Source organism: Taudactylus pleione, unplaced genomic scaffold (assembly GCF_031769625.1).
Source record: "Taudactylus pleione unplaced genomic scaffold, aTauple2 ptg000117l, whole genome shotgun sequence".
Taxonomy (NCBI): Eukaryota; Metazoa; Chordata; class Amphibia; order Anura; family Myobatrachidae; genus Taudactylus; species Taudactylus pleione.
The window spans coordinates 5059330-5075804 of NW_028284519.1; positions in this window are offsets into that span (position 1 = coordinate 5059330).

Genomic DNA, 16475 nt, shown 5'->3' on the forward strand with positions numbered 1-16475 from the left:
GGATTTGCATGCATGTTCAACAGGCGGGATCGCACATCGTCAGCGACATTGCAGGTATACACTGCGCGACGTGGACGATATGTCAGACGACATATCGGCTAGTGTGTACCCTGCTTAAGAATATTACCAGTCACCAAGAATTCTGCATGCCAATCACAGATATACAGCAGCTCTGGGGATAAGTAGTAAGCCAATAAGTAAAAAGAAGAAAGTCGCATTAGGCCTCTAAACTCAATTTAATGCTGGGCATACATTATACAATGATCTGGCCGATCTGCAGATATAGGCAGATTGGCCAGATAATTGTATTTGAGCGACCGACCACAAATCATCTGTCTGTCGGACACTCCAAATAGTTTGCATGTCCAAATGATTCGATAATTTGTGAGTTGTTAATCGGCTATATTGGAACACGGTATGCACTGCCACGGCCATCCTGCAGACATTTCCCCTCTTCCTTCACAGGGGTGGAACAGGGAAATGTTTCCTCCCCAGGGGATGAACCCAGATATAGTGTGGCCATACACTGTGGCATATCTCACAATGTATGGCCACGATATCTGATGGGAGTCAGTCTGTCAGATAAAATGGCTGTTGGTTTAATTGTGGCGAGCAGGAGTGGACAAGGCACCTGTATAACACTCTATTATGCAATTACACAGTAGCTGTGAAAGATATGATTAAATGTGTGACTTCCTGATTACTGACCGGATTACTGTTCATTTCCATGTAAACAGCAGTCTTATGATGTCAATGTCTGTGCACGCTAATGTCACTCTGTGTCATTTCAGTGTATGCACATTTGTAATATATGTATTATAAGAAATAATGCACTACTATGCACTGGGTACTACTATGAAATATGTTTAATGCTTTTTCTATGGTGAAGAAAAACCTTGTGACTTTTGAAAACATTATATATTTCACATCTGGAAGTGATATAGCTATTTCTATAGATACACTAGTTGGAAGGAGATTGTCTGCCAGTAACAGGCTGGCTGACTTGTGTGGATAAGTGGGTTCATTCACATGGGCTGGTGATGTCACAGCAGGTCAACTAACTGCAGTCTCAAATATGTGACCAGTTTCAGATCCCATTATGAGATTATCCTAAAGATGTAAAAGGCCTTTAACTGCCTGTAATCAGGGAGGCAATACAGATTAAAAGGTAGCATTTTAAGCCAGAGCAGTGGAATATCAGGTTAATGCTAAGAAATGTATTTTACCTCTATGATGATTAATGATAGCTTGAACAGAACAATTTTGTTACTAGAAGGGCCGCTCCCCGGTTGCTCTGTTTGACAATCAGAGTCAGGGCCAGAGGAAGGCCGTGGAGTTAGCCACCCCTGCCCACAATGCTCCGCCAGCTGCTGCTACAGACGCATACCTCAGTGAAGCACTGGGTGCCTGCCATGATGGATAGAGATGAGAAGGAGGAACATGTAAGCAAAAAAAAGACGGGGAGGGACACATGATCATTGAACATTAAACACATATTGTATAAGGGAAAGGTTGGATGTTGTCTTGTGGGACAAAATCATAAACTATATTTATTTATAGCTATTTGACATAACATTTTTTCATATATTTCTTTGACAATTGAATCCACCCTCACATTACACAAACCACCAGTTTTTCCATTGCAGTGCGCAGGTAGAAAAGCCAGGGCCACTTACTTTGTGTCTGCCCCCCAGACTGATAGTTGCCAGTAAGCCCCTGACTCTGAGCATGGGAAATAAAAGATTTAAAGAAAAGAAATGATTTAGCTGCATTTTAGATCAAGTTTTTCTGGGATTGAACAATCAAGAAATGTTTTCTCTTGGGAGTCTCCAACAGGAATGAATCAGATGACAGGGAACAGACTGAGGGACTGATTCAGAGATGGACGGTATTGCACAGCCGAAAGGAAGCGTCTGTGCAATACCATCCAACAAAATGGAAATGCAGCAGGGGGTGTCTATAGGAAATAGACAACTCCTAAATTACATCTATGATCCGAGTGCAGTATCTGAAGACCATCGATGGCTGCTGCTTTGGCAGCCAGCCAGGGTGTGTAAGCCGAGACCTACTCAGCCTGGCTGATGAACATGGACAGCTTGGTCCAAGAAGTCTGAGTTTACCGTTGCAGACCCTGGGCTCAGCACGCCTCCAAATCGGTTCCGTTCACCATCCCCAAACGCTGTGGCATGTCAATCATGCTATGGCTAAGGGGGGTCTGCAAACGAGCTTGCAGGACCTGTTCTGCCATACTTGGCGACATTCTGGCAGCCCCCAGCCAGGTTGGACAAGCAAGGAGGCGTGGCGTGGTAGAGGGGCTGGTGGCCGGGGATACAACCCGGCAATGGGGGTGGAGTGGGGAGTGTGGCCCCGGAATTGCACCATTTTTGCCCCATCCCTGCTACACAATGCCAAGATTTTTAGCATTGTGAAGCAAGGGGCGGGGTCATGAGTCAGAGTGAATCGCGTCATCGCTCCCCCCCTTCTGTGGGGGAATGTCTGGGAATCGCGCTAGGGGGAATGGGGGCGGGAGACTTACCTACTTTTCCGGGAGAGCCACCTGATTTTTGGGAGGCTCCTGGTCTAAATCGGGAGAGTAGGTAAGTATGTGTTCTGCACATGCGTATAATAGGTCCTGTGCAAACATCAGAGATGTACGCTAACCATCGGGTTAGCGTACATGTCAGTATCAGGCAAGAGTTTATATGAGTAAATATGTTAACATATTTTCCAGTGCATGTAAACACTAGAGCAGCCATTATTTCCTCATGTTCTGCTTGCCTGTGTATAACCAGTGAAGTGAGCATGACCGGAAAAGCCTGTAGCCAATCAGATTATCAGGAAAGTTCACAGCAGCACAGAGCCCTGGATTCCATGTGACAGAAGCTGTATCATGAAAGCTAGAATGCATATACGAGGAATGCTACATGATTAGTTTGTGAAGGCAAGGTCCCTCAATAATACAGTGCAGCAGAGGCTCTGCTTAAAATGGCATAGGAACACTGGGCCTGATTCAGAGCCGGACGCTCTGACAGAGCGCTTGCTCTGAATCAGGGCCGGCCTTCTGTTTTTTTAGAGCGGCCTCCTGGCCGCTCGCATAGCTGTGGGTGACCACCCACAGCTATAGCGAGCGGCCAGGAAGATGGTCGCGATGGTCAAGACCATCGCGACCATCGGGCTTGCGATGAGACCCTTGTGGTAGGGTCTCGTTGCCGCAAGCCCTAGAGTGCTTTCGGCTCAAACAGAGCCGAAAGCACTCCCACTGACATCACTTGTGATGTCATTGGGGCCGGCCCCAGACGGTAGGCGTTCCCATGGGAACGCCTCTGTCTGAGCAGCCACTCCCCAAGCCCGCCCACCAAAGGGGGCGTGTTGTCACTCAACATCGACAGCATGCCCCCTTTGGTACGAGACCCGGAGTGATGGTTTACGCGTCGCTATCCGGGTCTCGCGCATGTGCACGACGGAGCCGCTTGCGAGCAATCAACGCTCGCGAGCGGGTCTGAATCAGGCCCACTGTGTTGTGAAACACGCCTCTATACAAAATTAAATCCAAATAATAACCTGTAATCCAAGTGATACCTATAACAACTGAAACACTTTCTGAATAAACCATCTAACTTAATCCAAAACTGTCTCATTTCAGCAGGAACAAAAGATAATTCTGATAATTAGGAGGAGACTTTTAAACAGTTAAACTTTACAACAAGTTCCTCAAAACAATTAATTGCTGTAAATGGGTTAATGTTTTCTGAAATACTTTGTCATTTGATGGTTATTCGTGATGATGTTACATGGGCTGTAATACCTTTAACCTCTAATAGAAGTAGGCAAACATACCATGTGGAGTGAATGGAAATGTCAGTCTTGTTCAAAGTATATGAATTTAAGAATAGTGAGCATAGAGTAAAGTAATACTCTGGGAGTTGTGTGCTCCCTTTTTAATGGTACACGCTAGAGACACGACATGGAGCCACAGTCATACACACTTACTGTCAATGCTCACCTAATGAGTTACATGGAGGAACCAATGGGATTGCATTAATCGTCTGGTTTGGGTTGCAGCCCGATCTTGCCCCAGCTATGATAATCAGTTGTGACAAGCTCTCAATGTGATCGGAAGCAGAAAACAAAGTCTAAACCCTGTAGGCCTATTCTTCTTCGCGCTGTTTTGGCCAGTCCTGAAACAGCAAGCATGCAAAAGCTCTAACCCAGGTCACAAATAGGACACTTATGTATTAAGATTAACTCTTAATATTCCCAAATAAAGGACCCAAATTGGTTAAATAAAGCAATCATCTGTACTGTGACCACTGACAATGCATGGAGCATGTTCATGGTTTTTATACACTGTATGCTCAGCATATGAGAAGCCAGTGTAGGGCCTAGCATTCTGTCCTACAGTATCAGAGTCCTTCACACACTCCATACCTTAGTGAATGCTATTACTGTGTATCTGTAACAACATGCATCAGTTCTTTAGGAACCTGATGAGTTTAAAGATAAAATTCTGCATACCAGATTGCTGCATCCTCTGTCAGTATGCAACAGCTACAAAACGTCTGCCTCTTTTGCCAGTAATTGATGGGCCCATTTTATTCCCATTGCTGGTAATGACAAGTGAGACTCAATCTAAGCACCACAGGGGTTCAAATGGGGGGGGGGGAACGCGCTTATATAAAAGTCACCCCTTATGTTGTGGGTGGTTAGACATTGGTGGAGGTGAGGCTTTGTGCATCATCATGTTTGGCCGTGATGACGTCATTAAGTCTTGCCACCTCCAGGATAAGCATTGCAAAACTTTATACAAGTCAGGAAATGGTGGAGCATTAAAAGAGCCCTGTCTCCTCCATCATGGCACCTACATACTCAGGGGTACACTCTTTCCAATAATGTGACTTCTTATAATACTCCTGCAGTGCACAAATCATTGCGAAGTTCAGGGATGGAGGAATCTCTCTCCAATCCTGGCTGCAATAAACTCATGAGCATCCTTATTTGAACGAGGACAGTCCCTTCTTCCAAATGATGTGGTCCCTTAGTGGATAATGTGTAGGATTTCCCCCATCCTGGCTCCTGCACATTTGGGGGCAACCTCATTTGAAAGAGCAAAATGCTCGCCTTCAAACAATATGCCTTCTTAGTAGTTATTTTCCGGTGATCACCAGACCATAATACTTTATGCTACAGAAAGTGTTAATAAGTCCAGAGATGGGGGGTTCTAATGCCCAGATCTCCCACATCCTGGCATCAATAAACACAGGCATCCCCTCATTTGATGCAGTAGATTGTCTGCTTTATAAAACAATATGCCTTGTTGACCTACCATTCCTACATATTTTATGTGTGTCAAACACATTAAGAAAAAAGAAGCATTATAATTTTATGGTGCAGATTTGTGATACCCATGAGTATAGCTTCCTATTGAAGCCTATGGACCTTATAGCATTGGAGGCTCACACTTTGTGGCACTGTGGAGTGCAAGAGAGGCACTTGGGCAAGTGGTTCAGGGGTGAGGTTCCGCAGATCTGACTGAGAGACAGGGGCAAGCAACGTTGCTGAGGGGGTGCCGAAGGACAGGGCCACCAAGCACGCTCTGTGTGTGTGCGCGGCGCAGCTGAGTGCCTGCAATGAAAAAGAGAAAGAGGCAGTGTGTAGTCCAGCGTGGAAGCTCTGAGGCTGCTGAAGATCCTTGGAGGCTGACAGACTACTAAGCCAAAAAGGGAGACGTCCCACTGTAAGTCTACATCACATCTTGCTATGGGATGGGTACGGGATTCCGGCAATCAGAGTCCCGACGCCGTCAATCCGACCAGGTTACAATCCCGACGACTCTAAGTAAGTAACCCTAACCTAAACCCTAACCCTCCCCGATGCCTCAACCTAACCTCCCCCTCCTCGCACCCTAAACCTAACCCTCTCCCCTTAGTGCTTAACACCTAACCCTTCCCTCAACCCTGCTACTTACCTTCGGGATCCCGGTGGTCGGGATGCGGGCGCCGGTATTCTGATAAGTGTCGGGATTCAGGCATCAGCATTCTGAACGCCGGAATCCCCGATGTCGGGATTCTGAACATATCCCCTTGCTATTGATCTGTGTAAAGAGGACTGAGTATTGCTAATTGCTGGAAAGAGATTAATGGATATATAACTCTAAGTCCTGGAGAGGATTGTGTACTCAGGACTAATATAGCTGCTAGAGCGCTGAAGATACTTGTGCCCTCAGAACTGAGATATATAATTATATTTAAATACATGCATGTAATAGGACAGTGACTATGAGGCAAGAGAGTACGCCGACAAAAAAACTCTGTGTTCACCTATAAGTAAAGGACTGATCAGTCAGGGGTATTTATGGTTTATTGCATAGTAATATAAATGGATCCTATTTTCTATCTAATGTGTTACTACAGGGCTCAGCGGTGGCAATGTGTTACTACAGAGGTGAGGGAGAGCAATGTGTTACTACAGGGGTAAGTGAGGGTAATGTCTTACTACAAAGGTAAGGAAGGGGGATGTGTTACCCCAGAAGTGAGAGAGGGAAATAAGTTACTACAAGTGTGAGTTAGGGTAATGTGTTACTACAGGTGTGAGGGAGGACTTGTATTTTTATACAGGCGAGGGAGGGGAATGTTGAATGTGTTACAACATGGGTGAGGGAGGGACAGATACAGAGGTGAGTGAAGATAATATGCTACTACACAGGTGAGGGAGTGGAATGTGTTAGTACACAGGTGAGGGAGGGTATTGTCTTACTATAGCAGTGAGGGAGGGGATGCATTACTAATGTGTTATTGGAGTGGTGAGATGGAAATGGAAACAGTAATTATCTAAGGTCTGCAGTTACTCCTTCAGTCTCTAAACACAGAGATATTGCAATGCGCACTTTTTGCAATTCTAAGTTTTGTTCACGCTCAGGCTGACTTTCAGCTAATCGCCTAAGTCTAGCTTGCTTAGCTTTTGTGGAAATCTTGGACAGATTCGATCTCTTTCGAGACAGCATTATTCTACCACTATAATAAATAACACACCAATAACCAAGAATTCAGTTTTCTATTTTTTTATGTAAACTACAATATGCAATTCAAGCGGCAATCAATCTCACAGTCCAGTCTAAGTTAATTTTAGTCAAACAAATCTAATCTTGTAGATACCAAATCCGTTGCTACTTAACCTACAGTAACAATGAAAGGTTGCAATTAACATTAGCAGCGACTCTATATGTAGTATTTGTCTTGGTGTGCCAATTACTGGATTGACATGTATACTGCAACTTCATGAGTCAAGATAAGCTGCCTGATTAACGCTTAATATATAGTTGGATTTTCCTGAGAAATAGATCTTGAGATATATAAATCTATGTATTTCTATATGCATACATACTGTATATAACTGTTTGCATTTGCTGTGTGCAGTATATGTATATATATTTATATATATATATATATATTTATATACAGTACATATAGTCAATTTAGACTTAAGGAACCTCGGCAAATACCGATAAAAAACTTTTTTGTCTCCATTATACATAAACAGTCCCTAAAAGTAAATATGTCCCAAAAACTTATATTTATATACATCTAGTAATTTTTGGCTTGAGGAGCCTGCACGTGCCGAGTGTCAAGCTTCTGTTTTTTTTCTTTATTGCTCCTCTCCCTGTCACATAGAGATAATACATACCTCAGTTTCTTTCTATGTGATTAAGCTCTACAATATTGAAAACACAATCCAAATTCATCCCATAATTTTTCTGTGATGCCAGAATAAGCAGAAAGACAAAAATTCAGAAAAATATGTTTTTTTTTGTCTCCATAGTTCATACATAGTCCCAAGGAGTACATTTCTCCAAAAACATTTCTATGTACAGACACAACATTTACTACTTTATTATAAGTGTATATATATATTGTGACAAGAATCACATAAACCGGGTAAAATCCAACAGAAGCTTTAATTCCTTACCACAGTGCAGTGTTCACAAACAAGATGTTATAGGCTGGTACGCAGAATCTTCCAAACAGCAATACAGTTCTTTTAGTGGAATCACATGTCCAGGATCCCTAACACTAGTCACCCCCAGGCCTATAACCTGGGCAACTACTTCACCGTCAGGATCAGTTTCCCCGTGTCTCTGCAGCTCTTTTACCAGCCTCACACAGGTGTCTGTAATCAGCTAACTTTCCAGACTCAAACTTACACACACAAACTCTGGCCTGGATCTGACAACCTGCAGTTTTGCCACTATGTCACGGCTATCCTGTCCTTGCCACTAATATATATATATATATATATATATATTTATACACACACACACTGAAGTGCAAAAATTAATGGGATAGGTGCCTAGTATCATGTAGGACCCCTCCAGTGCAGCAACTCAATTTGGCATCAATTGCACAAGTGGACGGTAGGCCTGTGGAGAGATGTTGACCCATGCCGTCTGGACAGCTTCCCACAGCTCCCTGAGATTTGTAGGTGCAGGATCTTGGGTGCGAATTGATCTCTCAAAAAAGGTCCCATAAATGCTCGATTGGGTTCATATTGGGCAAACGTGATGACCACACCATTCTTCGCAACTCTCCAAAATGATCCTCGAACCAATTCTGGACCAAAATGATCCTCGAACCAATTCGAACCAATTCTATCATTGTGGGGGTACATGAAGTTCATTAAAGGGCTACAAATGGTCATCAAGCAATGCAACATAGCTGTTACTGGTCATTGACGTGAACAGCATACCAATGGCTGGGATGCTCCTTAAGAATCAGTCACAGGACATATATACCAGAAAATATTCCTCTTCCACAGTGATAATAGCACTTACCAGGCTTAAATTAAATGTAAAAAAAAATTATTAATGAAGTTCATACCATCGTAGTGTTCAAATCTTTGTCAATGTTTCAGTTTTCGAAAGACCTTTTTCAAGACAGATCCAGCATGACATCAACCACAGGAATGGCAATAGACAGACAGTTATAGTTGTCACACAGTACATATGTATATACAAGTGTGTGTGCATATATTCAGAATAGAATGTGTTGAAGTAGATATAAAATCAAAGGATTTTCTACATAATACTAACTGACGCTGCAGCAGCCGAAGTTAAAAAGTGTATTTGATCGCCAAGAGAACAGCAGTTTGCTGGTTATTCATCATAGAGCAGTAGTGATAGAAAATTAATGCATATTATTATTATTATCTCATTTGTGTCACATTGTAAGAAGTTTGCATAATGATATTTATTTTATACTCATTTTTTTTAATATGTAGTCCCATGTAACTTGCATGTTGATTAGGGGTGGACATTGGAAACCGATGGTTAGCAACCATTGATATTCCCGATCTGATGGAAGTACTTTTTCCATCAAATTGCTGGTATTCGATGGTTGTCAGCCTTCAAATGCTGTTCCCCGATGCCCATTTGATGGCTGACAGCTTGAAAGCAGTTAAGGACACCCGGAAGTGGTGTCCGGAGCTCAGCTTATGCGCACGTGTGTGAATCTCAGACTGCTTCTGTGTATGCGCACATAGGGCTTGATTCAGATGTGGATGCAGTGATGATATACAGTATATATATATATATATATATATATATATATATTACACAGATTGAGCATGCATGTAAATCGCACTGCACATGTGCAGCGAATTATGAATACAATCACACGGGATTCACTCACAAAGTGAGTGACAGGTACTCAGTGCTTGGGGAGATAATGGGGATTGGCTACAGGTGTGTCTGACCGTTTAAACACTGTTTTCTGGGCGTCCACAAATTAGCCAACTCCTTTATTGCGCGCAGCAGGAGAGCCCTCTGCGTGTCTGGAGACCTGCTATGTTTGCGACAGCTTAGACGTACTCAGAAGGCTGATGGCTGTCTGATCTGCATTCAATGTTTCCGGTTTTGTGAATGAGCGGCAGATGTAAGATGCTGTCAGTGGGCGTATCTAAGCCCTGGATGAAGAGTGGTTCATTAGCATATTTTCGCAATTGCGAATTTATGAGAGATTGCAGCTGCGATGGCATTTGCGTCTACATCTGAATCAGGCCCATAGTAACCATCGATGATGTGATGGCTGGTAGACATTGCATCACTTGATTTGATGTCGGAAGCCCAACAACCATTTGATGATGGGCTTCCAATGTCCATCCCTAATGCTGATGGTTACATCTTGCCTTATTCCTCACTTTAATAAATTTGGCAGAATATTCTGCCTATCAAGGGGCCAGATTAGAGTTGTACGCTATTCCGATGTTTGCACAGTTGAGTGATTGATAGTCAGGTAGCATTCGTGGAGGTCAACGGGGAGTGGCGGCAAAGAACACAGGGGTGTCGCGACTATTTTGGGACGTGTCTCTACCTGCACCTGCAATACCATATACAATAAAAATTTCTCCAGAGTCTCAGGGCCTGATTCAGAGCCACTCGTAAGCGGCCACTCGTTCACTCCGAGCGATGTTCGCACAACTGCGCATGCGTATGGGTTGTAATACGCATGCGCGAACCAGTCATTGCGGTCGGAAATTGTGTGCTCGCAAAATAGCGAATGCCTGTTATTTTGAGTGACAGAATGAGGCGTTTGTGGGTGGTAACAGGGGAAGGTGCTTGAAAATGGGGGAGTGGAGATCCAAACGCAGGCGTGCCAAACGGTCAAAACAGGCGTTTTAAGGGTGTGCATAATTAACAAAGCAGCGTCATCGACCACGTCACTTGGTTGTCTTTTAGCCTGAACTGCTCGCATGATTGCGGTAGGAAAATGCTACCACAAGCACTGTGAGCAGTTCAGACGCCTTTCGAAGTACTCGATTAATCTAATAAATAGCGGAGATGACGTATGATGCGAGCAGCCAGGGGGCGTTTTTTTAAAAATAGCGAGCGCATGTTTCGTTCGCTCCTTCAGACATAGAGGCATCAACAGACCGCAAAGAGAGAGCGCTCAATTTAAATAGCCGGCCCCTTTTTCTGAGCGAGCGAGCGCAAATAGCGTCTGGCTCTGAATCAGGCCCTCAGTTCCAGCGGCCATACTGCGGGACTGTGTGGTTACTCAGAATACCGATAACCGAAGGATCTGGGATCGATGCTGCATCTTTGTATGCAGATGCATGGATTTACAAAGCTACAGGTGTGCGACTCAATTGCTCTGCATCTGTGACATGTGCATATTTATGCACAGCAGCTGCGTATAGTATCGCAGCTGCAATAGCATTAATGTAAAATGTCTGAATCAGGCCCAAGGTGGTCAAGTTAAGCCATTTTACGCTGTACGGGCCTAGGGGTGTATTTACAAAAGTTCAATTTTGTAAACGATTTAAGTTCGATTTAACTTACCTAAAATCAAATCAAATTGAATGTAGATAACACTATCACAATCTCACATTTAGAAAAATTGCATTTTGAGCTCTATTTCAAAATCGAATTCGATATTGTTCAATTTTGACTAGTGATTTGTTATTCGGTTTTGGATGGCCATTTCAGAATCAAACATAAAATCACCTATAAAATCGAACACAACATGACCCTGCTTCATGCTTTGTTTAGCATGGTTCTTGTGTCTGTTATCCAATCAGCGGCCTGGCTGTTGATTGACAGCCAGGCCAATCAGCGACCAGTGACTAGATGATTGGCTGGCGGCCCTACAAGTGCAGGAAACCTCGTGACCCCTGTCATTGCAGAGAAGAGCTGCATGTGTGTATACATTCAACTGTTCTGTGTCCGTTATACCTCGGGATGCCAGTTTGTTCTTTTTAATTGCCCGGGATGCTACTGGTGAATAGGACCAACCAGCGCCAATGGGTAAGGTATTGAATTTTTTTTAATCCAAACAGTTGGATTCTACTGGTCAAGAGGACTACACCCTGCTAGTAAGAGCCTGGTGCTTGTTGTTGAAAATACAGGGGACCCCCAGTGGCAAATGCAGGATTTCCAGAGGGGGGTTTCCAAATGCTTAATTTTAGAGCAAGTGTGGCCTGTCAATGAAGAGGACAGAATAAGTACTTAACCAGCTTTAATAAGCGTCATATAAGTGTATTGTGTGTAATAATTCCAGCACATACAGGACCAGTGATACAGTAAGCCATTAGATGTGTCAGTAGGCCATCCTGTCTGAGCTGAATGTATTTATTTTAGATGTGGGCACCATTCCATACTATTGTAGCAAGTCTGGGAACCTGGAGGAGCAGCAGAAGAACCTAGCACTGCCCTGGACATATATGTACACATTGGGCTCTATAGCAGTGCATCTCTGACTGATACATATTAAAAGATCCACAGGTGGTGCTAATTATTTCATTTGTGATACTGAGAAGAACATGCAGCACTAGTAACAATCTATTATATTACTATTTCTATTGTGGTCATGGTGTGGGCTGAGGAGGGGGGTTTCCAGGCGACGGAAACCCCCCCTGCGTTTGCCTATGACCCCTACATCTTTTTCCCAGTATTTTCACGACTTACGCAGCCTAGTGGGGTGCGTAATTTTTCTTCTTTATTTTAATACACAAGAACCATGCTAAAAATAACTAGCATGAAGCAGGTCTATTATTTTGGTGATGTTGTGTTCGAATTTATAGATGAACCATGAACCATACTAGAACCATGCTAAAATCTCCAGCAAGAAGCAGGTCTATTATTTTGGTGATGATGTGTTCGATTTTGTGTTCAATTTCAATTAGAATATTAGTAAATCAGGTAATACTATTTGGTCTATGTTAAAGTATTGATGTTTAGATGATATTTGATTTTGAAGGGGATTCGGTTATATATTCGATTTCACATTCGATTTTGACTGTAGTAAATCTCTGATGCGCAAAAACGAATGCAACAGTACCAGAAATGCACAATCGAACTTTGCGTCTATTGTAGTCTGAGAAGGAAAAGACGATGGATTTGTTGCCTGCCTAAAGAGGTTAGCTCCAGAGAAGCTGTCGTCTCTATTGCAAGGTACAACCTATACCAAACTTCTTTGTGCCCACACTACCACCCCAAGGTACGACAGATTTCTTTACGAAAGCCTACATTTAGAATCAAGATTTTTACTGTTTTGAAAAGGTGAATTAAGATAGGGCACAAACCATTTCATGTAAAATACAGACATTTGCTTTTAGTGTACCCCACTGTCTTGCAATTTCAATAATTAGAGTGCTCTTTTGGGCAGATTGCCCTTGCCATATGAAGAAAAATAACCATTATTTAGCGCTAATACAATTTCCAGAAAATTTATAGATTTCTGAACAAAAAAAAACTAAACAGACAAACAAAAAAATCCAAGGTATACTTTTTATGGGTAATGCATAAATCAGGGCTTCCCAAACTCAGGGCCTGATTCAGAGCCACTCGTAAGCGGCCGCTCGTTCGCTCCGAGTTATGTTCGCACATCTGCGCATGCGTATGGGTCATAATGCGCATGCGCCAACCAGTCATTGCGGTCGGAAATCGAGCGCTCGCTAAATAGCGAGTGCCTGCTAATTTGAGTGACAGGATGAGGCGTTTGTGGGTGGTTACAGGGGAAGGTGCTTGAAAATGGGGAGTGGTGATCCGAGCGGTGCTGTGTGGGCGTGGTCAAAGTCACCTGGTGTGTACACTCCCTACACTATGAGACACTATGTCTCCCTAACTATATACAGTAGAAATAAAAAAATTGCATCTTTTTTTAGGGGGAAAACTAGAAAAACTATTTATGTCCAGTTAGGCAGCTGGTGTCACGACCAGGGTTTCGTGGCGTGGAGGTTTGCAGTCCTTACCAGTGAGGGCGCTGTGGCACGGTCCTTCTGGCGGGGAGCTGGCGTATGGAGACTGGCAGTGCGTGTACGCAGAGGTCTGCCAGCGTTGGGCCATCCTGGCAAGGGTAAGTCTAGTGGCATCTCCGCGTCATGGCTGTCTGGGCGCCACCATGTTGTCTTTGGCTATGTGACATAGCAGGCCAATCGTCTGTGGGTCACTTGCTCTCTCTGGCCTATCACGTTCCGTTACTGGGTACGTAAGGGTGTTTGGAGCACCCTGTAGTTGCCAGTGCAACGTGTTCCCAGCGTCAGCTGTGAGAGAGTGTTCTCTGCGCTCCTGTACCTTAGACTAGCTCCGATGCTTGCCCCAGCTCCTTGTCAGCCTCCGTATCCCTGCATAGCCTGCATCGCTCTGCCTTGCCTTGCACTCCGCTGGAGATCAGTCCTGCACCTTCCACCAGACCCACTCCTGCCTGAACCTGGCTCCTCAGTTAACCCATTCCTGCACAGACATCATCACAGCATTACCGGATTCTCCTTTCAGCCATCATCACAGCATTACCGGATCTCCCTTTCAGCCATCATCACAGCATTTCTGGATATCCCTGTCAGCCACTATTCAGCATACCAGGATATCCACTTCACTCTTACAGTCTATCTGGATTCACTTCATTCATCTCTGTCACTGATATGGACATTTGTTTATCCCCACTTACTACAGTTCCCTCCTGCCACATATATTAGTTTGTTTATTACTGGACTTTAGTTTATCTTATTGTTCATGTATACTAACATTCACATTAAACAACCCACCTTTCAGTTTAAACCTATTCCGGTGTCTACTCCTGTTACCACTCCAGGTTCACAACAAACACAGGGCCTGATTCAGACCCGCTCGCGAGCGCTGAGCGCTCGCAAGTGGGTCGATGGTGCCCTAATGCGCACGATGGAGGGAGCTCCGTCGTGCGCATGTGCGAGACCCGCATAGCGACAGCCAAGCTGTCGCTATGGGTCTCGCACCAAAGGGGGTGTGCTGTTGATGGTGAGGACAGCACGCCCCCTTTGGTGGGCGTGCCGGGGGCGTTGCTGCCCAGACGGAGACGTTCCCATGGGAACGCCTACTGTCTGGGTCTGGCCCCACTGACATCACTAGTGATGTCAGTGGGAGTGCTTTTGGCTCTGACAGAGCCAAAAGCACTTCTGGGCTGGCGGCAGCAAGACCCTACCACAGGGTCTCGTCGCAAGCCTGATGGTCGCGATGGTCTTGACCATCGCTACCATCTTTTTGGCCGCTCACATAAGCTGTGGGTGGTAACCCACAGCTATGCGAGCAGCCAGGAGGCCGCTCCATTTTTAGGTAGGAGGGCCCTGATTCAGAGCGAGCGCTCTGGTCACAGTGTCCAGCTCTAAATCAGGCCCACAGTCTCTAACAGTTTGCCCTGGCCAAATGGATTTGTCTACTGGACAGGAGTCCAGAACAGATTTAATTCACGGCATGGCTTCCCGTCTGGAAGGATTGGAGACCATGCAAAAGCAAATAGCATAGTATGTACAAGAACTGGCACTCCATCAGGATACCTTACAAGCTACACTAACTACTCCAAGTATGCCTTCAGTTACTTCTGTCTCCACTTCTGTGGTATCTGCCTCTGGAATTCAGAAAGTATCGAAGATGATCTATCCACTCGTCATTTACCCTCTAGTCTTAATGATCTAATTTCCCATCTCCAACAAGGTTGATATACGCTTTAGAGAGCACCAAGCTGAGAAGCACATAGCTGATCGTTTTAGTCCTCATCCTCAACCTTCTCCTACCCGTTCTCCTCTCTCGCTTACAAATGAAGAACCATGCAGGACCTTTTTCAGGGCATCACCACTTAATTCACATAGATATTTTTATCACTTTTCTAATGTTTGTTTATTATTTGTCATTTTAATTCTTTCTCATTTCATTAACACATTGATTTATCTTTACACATCTATTCTTTACACTTCACTATCACCTTTTTTCCCCTTTTCTTGTGATGACCTGGGGATGATCCTTGGCTGGAATTTTGTGGGGTACCTTGCTTCTCGGACGTGAACCCCTTAATGTTAGGGATGCCAGTATAGAGGATCCTTGACGATGGCCTGGCGCTTATTCATATATTTGCAAATGTATGTAACTAATACCTCTGAATCTCTATTTTAATTTTTAGGATTTAAGTATTTTTTGTTGATTTTGCTGCAGTGTGCTGGAGGGCAAATCCCTTTTATTTCTGTGTTCAGTATAAACCCCGCCCTTTGCAAGCACCTGTGCTATGTCATTAAGCTGATATGAGCGACCACCATACTTTTTGTTCACATATTCAAAGGAACCTTTGTCTATACTGTGGAGACACGGGTCACCTGGTTGCTTCCTGTACCCGCAAGTCGGGAAATGCCCGTTCCTAACTAGTCCTGGGGACACTCAGTTAGGAGTAATACTTCCGTCCCCAAAGCAGAACGACTCTGTCTTGTCCATAGACATTAAGTCTAGTCCTGTATTCGTATCTGCCCTCCTGGATTCTAGGGCAGCAGAAAATGTCATGTCCTCTCATTTGGCAGATAAATTAGAAAATGTATTGCGTCACCTTGGATCATGTTATCTCCTTGACCTCTATTGATGGTAGACCTATTTCTAATGGAACTGTGTCTAAAAGAACCCAATCTATTCTAGTTCGTATTGGAGCCCTTCATGTTGAACATATCAGCTTCTTAATCATACCCAAGGCTTC